The sequence below is a fragment of the Ursus maritimus genome, unplaced genomic scaffold (genome assembly GCF_017311325.1).
Source record: "Ursus maritimus isolate PB19 unplaced genomic scaffold, ASM1731132v1 scaffold_34, whole genome shotgun sequence".
Taxonomy (NCBI): domain Eukaryota; kingdom Metazoa; phylum Chordata; class Mammalia; order Carnivora; family Ursidae; genus Ursus; species Ursus maritimus.
In genome coordinates, this window is record NW_024426008.1 from 5,358,300 (window position 1) to 5,364,299 (window position 6,000).

The window sequence follows — 6,000 nt, forward strand, 5'->3', positions numbered from 1 at the left end:
TTTAGAGTAGCTCGGGCCTGCTGTATCTAGCTACTCCACGACCCTGCCCTGGCCATGAACACAGCAATGGCCAACACACAACATGGGGGTTAAAGTCAAGTCGAAGGGGAAATATTGTTAGCATTAATGTGTCTTTTACCTTTGCCCAGAGAACCAAATAATGTGGTACATAAGCACATTGCCTGGGAATCAGAAAAACAAGTTAGAGAAGGAACAAAACAGCAGGTTGGAGCTTGAACCAAGCCTTCTGGAGCTAGACTATAGTTATCTTAGTAACTGTGGGGAAAGAACAGTTAGAGCGAAAATAAAAGAAATAGAATCCAGTAGTGTCTAGGAACTTGTGTTGATGAGATAGCTGTTCTGGTTATTTACTGCTATGTAATGACAACCCCCAAACTAATAGCTTAAGTGGCAACCATTTTATGATACCATATGATTTTGTGGGTCAGGAATTAGGGCAGGGTAGGCTGGGGGATTCTTCACTCCATGTTCCAGATTACTTAGTGGTATTCAGCTAGTGATGGGCTGGTCTGGAGGCCTAGAAAACTGCCCATACCTTTGAACTTAGGGTTTGTTATATGATTCATATTTTCTAGGATGATTTCTTCTTACCTTATGCTCTTTAATAAGATTTATTCAGAAGATGTTGACCTATCTCAGCTAACCGTAAGAGAACAGAGGAAGGGGCGCCTGGGTGGCTCAGTAGGTTAAGCATCTGCCTTTGGCTCAGGTCATGATGCTGGGGTCCTGGGATCGGGCCCCCAGTGGGGCTCCCTGCTCAGTGGGGACTCTGCTTCTCTGTCTCCATCTGCCCCTCCCCTGACTTGTGCTCTCTCTCGGGCACGCACACTTTCTCTAACAGATAAATAACATCTTAAAAAGCAATAAACAAACAAAAAAAAAGACAGAGAAAAAGACCTGACCTTGAAAGAGGAAATCTATTCCTTGGAGGCTGAGTGTGGAGGCAGCTGTAGAAATGAGGATGAGAGAAATGAAGCTGGGGAGCAAATGTCTGCTGCCTGTCTGCCACCGCCTTCTGGGGAGTATCCTTCTGAAGCTTTTCTCCGCAGAAACTGTGGCCCAGCTGGTGAGGGTGGGAGACGGCTTGTTTGAGCAAGGGGTTGTCCCCATAACCTGTTGCACTTAATGGACATTCTAATCTCTTGATGAGTCTGTTCAGTGACATTCTACTCAAGTGCCAACAGCCTCCAAAATCTGTCAGTCACACAGGCATGGAAATAGCCCCTGGCCAGCTGCCCTCGCCAACACTTAACACCAACAAGCAAAAAGGATAGCTGGTTTCATTTAGTGAATTTCCAAAGTGCTTCTCTGGGAAAATGGGCAACGAGGGTGGAAAATTGTGAAGGCTGTATAATTATTTCAGTGCCATCCACTCAGGAGTTGCTCTGCTGTGAATTACAAACCTTTCAAAGACTAGGGATAGTCCCAGGAAACATAAAGCCTCGTGGATACGCTAACACACAGCCCAGGGAACAAGGACCTCGCCGAAGCTCCTTACTTGGCTCACTCTAGACTCCATATTCCCTCAGTACATTGTGACCAGAGCCTGCGCTGTGGGCTCTTACATGTATTCGCCAGGAGTCATACAAACGCTCTCATGCTAGATGTTTCCACTGTTTTTGATGTGAACACTACGGTAAATTGGAAATGGCCACACATTTTTCCCTCTTCCTGCCATTGAGAGGTGGAGTCCAATTCTCTTCCCTTAAATCTTGGCTGACCTTGATGACTTGGTTTTATGAGGACTGGATTTTCTTCTCTTTTCTTTTCATTTTAACTATTTTTCCCCATACTTATCTTCACTCTTATCCACCAAATACCTTGTTCTGTCCCCAAGATAAACCTAAGTGAGGTTTCTGGACTAAGTGTATTTTCATCTATCTCTTCTTGTTTCATTAAACATCTAGGAAGAGTCCTCATTTTTATACTGAACAGATTCACTTCGGTTAGCAAAAAAGAAAAATCTGATTTAATTTGCCAATTTCCTATATTATATTTTATATATCCTATCTCTATATTTTTAGAGATGATCAGTGTAAGAGTTCATGGGTTTAATATTTCCATTATCATCTTCACAACGACTTCTTACAAAACGGAAATGTGACTTTTATATACACTCTGCTTCATTGACATTATTTGGGCTCACTTGAGAGCCAAGTCTGAGAGACGACCATAATACAAAAAGGGTAGAAATGAGCAACTGAAGGATAGAGAATGTGGCCAAAGTAGTGCACTATGGGGAATTTAATTAGATTTCCCCTGGGCCTAATATTTAGATCACTACTCAGCACACTGTAAACACTCAATAAATGTTAGCTCCTATTGGTATTGAAGACATATATAATTTTCAAACCCAGTTTTAGATCAGCAGGAGATAGCTAATGCTACTCTGCTGAGTTCAAAAATTCAGAGCCAAAATGCCAAGAAATGAAATGTTTTTCTAAGCCTGGGCCACCTCATCAGAAAATAGGGAACGTTTCTGCTAGACTTTTTGAAACATTATAAGTAGTATGAGTATCCCCTTGTAAGCCCCAACTGGGAATTACTAAGATAGACACAGACTTTCATTTACAAATGAGGAAACCAAGTTCCAAAGAAGAGTTAGCAATTTGCCCCAGACTACACTGCTGGACCCAGAGCCCACAACTCCTAACTTTCCATCCTGGACACTGTCCATTCATGCTGCCAATCTTGAAACAAACCAAAATGAATCTGTTGTTTAGAAAACAGAAAAAAGGACAAGGTAGGGGTGGGAAGGGAGGTTCTCCTGAACTCTGCTGTTTTCTCTTATAAATAATGGCAGAGTATCAAAATAGACTTTGTACTTGACTTTTACAATGCATTAGATGAAGAGCTCCGGGTATTTATTTTAGAAGCTTTAGGAACCTTCTCTAGGATTTCTTCCAGCTGTGCCCTCACACATCCAGAAAATACCTGAGGCCTGAGTCTCCTATGAACATCTATTGCAGCAAATGTAATCTATGAAGAGGAAATATTACCTGGTATCTTATACAGGTCATATCTTAGTCCCTAGATTTAGGCATAGCACCAGCATATTTCCATCCCCTAGCTACAGTGTTGGGTTCCTAAAACATAAAGGCTTACAGTTATATTATTGTACATTCAAATGATCTATTCCCAAATATACAGTGAGGTTTTTCCCCCCAAATCATTCCTCAAACAAGTAGTCCTTTTATTCTAGTCCTTACAAATTCTATCAGACCATGGAGGTAGGCCTTCAGTTGCCTTTTTTTTTTTTTTTTTGGCAAAGCTACATTACCCTGAAAAATTTCAATAAGTGATGGTTAAGCTGATTACAGAAGTTGCCTCATGAAATTAATTTTTTTTTAAAAGGGGAAGGATGTATATTAGTCAGTATAGGGTGGGCTATGCTGCAGTAACATTAATCCTAAAATCTCAGACGCTTAAAATATAAAAACTTGTCACTCACACAAATGCCACTATGGACCTGGGGTGACATTTCACGTGGTCCTTCAAGTGGTGACTTCTTTTTAATCTTATGGCTCTATCCTCCAGCACAAGGTTTCTTAATTGCCAATACAGGGGAGAGAAGGTTGGCATGCCATGCACGGGCTTCTCACTGCCTCAGACAAAAGCAACACATGTGTTTCCACTCATATTTAATTGATCAGAATTGCCTGACTGCAAGGGGTTAGTAAGTGTGAATACGACAAAAAGATCCAGTAAACGCAGTGCATTCTCTTTCACAGGAGATACATGGTTAATACATATTTAGTAATTATATGAGCCCACAATTGCAAGAATTGAAGGTCCTTATTTAAAAGCTTCCTAAAAATCACTTTAAAAAGCAATACACTGGAGGCTGGAACAACTAGATATTCATTTGGAGGAAAAAGAAGTCTCAAAAGCATACACAAAAATTAAGCTGGTATGGGTCATAGATCTAAATTAAAAGCTAAAGATGCCTGGGTGGCTCAGTCGGCTGAGCATCTGCCTTCAGCTCAGGTCATGATCCTGGGGTCCTGGGATGGAGTCCCGCATCAGGCTCCCTGCTCAGTGGGGAGCCTGCTTCTCCCTCTCCCCGCCGTTTCTCCTGCTTGTACTCACTTGCTCTCTTTCACTCTCCCTCTGACAAATAAATAAATAGAATCTTTAAAAAAATTAATTAAAAGCTAAAACTACAAAAGTTTTAGAAGAAAAATATGAGAAAATCTTCAAACTTAGGGTAGACAGAGATTTCTTTAAAAAGCGCAAATTACAAAAGAAAATATTGATAAATTGTACTTTATCAAAATTTAAAAGTTTTGCTCCATAAAAGACATTTCTTTTTTTTTTAAAGATTTTATTTATTTATTCGACAGAGATAGAGACTGCCAGCGAGAGAGGGAACACAAGCAGGGGGAGTGGGAGAGGAAGAAGCAGGCTCATAACGGAGGAGCCTGATGTGGGGCTCGATCCCATAACACCGGGATCACGCCCTGAGCCGAAGGCAGACACTTAACCTCTGTGCCACCCAGGCGCCCCTATAAAAGACATTTCTAAGAAAATATAAAGGCACTGCATTGTACATACACTACAACACTGTATGTTAACTAAACTGGAATTAAAATAAAAAAATTAATAACAGGGGCGCCTGGGTGGCACAGCGGTTAAGAGTCTGCCTCCGGCTCAGGGTGTGATCCCGGCATTATGGGATCGAGCCCCACATCGGGCTCCTCTGCTATGAGCCTGCTTCTTCCTCTCCCACTCCCCCTGCTTGTGTTCCCTCTATCGCTGGCTGTCTCTATCTCTGACGAATAAATAAATAAAAAATAAAATCTTTAAAAAAAATTTAATAACAAATAAAAATAAAAATAATTTTTAAAGAAAATAAAAGGCAAATCAGAGAATCAGAGGAATATTTAATATATCTATATTGAGTATATATTTGTGAATATGTGTATTACAATTCATTGATAATAAGACACACAATCCAATTGATTTTGGTGGGCAAAAGATCTGAATAGATATTTTCAAAGAAGACAAGCCAATAGCCAATATGCAATGAAAAGATGCTCAACATCATTAGTCATGCAAATAAAAACCCTAATGAAGACATGAAATCATAAAACTCTAGAAGAAAACATAGGAAGAAAGCTCCTTGACATTGGTCTTGGGATGAATTTTAGGGGGTATGACACAAGTGAACAGGAGCAAACTGAAAAGCTCCCGCACAGCAAAGGAAACAATAAAATGAAGAGGCAACCTATAGAATGGGAGAAATCATTTGCAAATCATATATCTGATGAGAGATTAATATCTAAAATATGTAAGGAACTTCAAAAACTCAGTAGCCAAAAAACAAATAACCCGATTTTTTAAATGAGCAAAGGACATGAATAGACATTTTTCAAAAAAAAAAAAAAAAGAAAGAAAGACAGACATACAAATGGCTCACAGGTATATGCAAAACCACTCAACTTAACTAACAATCACAGAAATGCAAATCCAAACCACAATGAGCTACTAACCTCACACCTGTTAGGATGGCTCTTGTTAAAGAGACGACAGATAACAAGTGTCAGTGAAGTAATAGAGAAAAGCCCTTGTACACTGTTCGTGGGGATGGAAATGAGTACAGCCATTACGGAAAACAGTATAGAAGTTCCTCCAAAAATAAAAGTAGAACTACCATATGACTCAGTAACCCCACTTCTGGTTATACATAGATGCGAACCCAGCTGATTTCAAGCAAGAGGTTGTTTTGCTGCCCAAACAGAATTGCTGTGGGATTTCTTCAAGTAGCCAATTTAAAGCTGTGCATTGAAATTACAATTCCATTGAGCGTAAACATTTATAATACATGCAATCTCAGAAAACTATTCTGTAGAACTATTGGTACCCCTTTCATTTGTGCAGCACATGAAAAGAAAAAAGGCTGACTTTTACAAATCACTCCCATATCCGAGTTGAGGACAATTTCACTACCCCAAGGAGAGATTAAATTTGTCTGTCCAG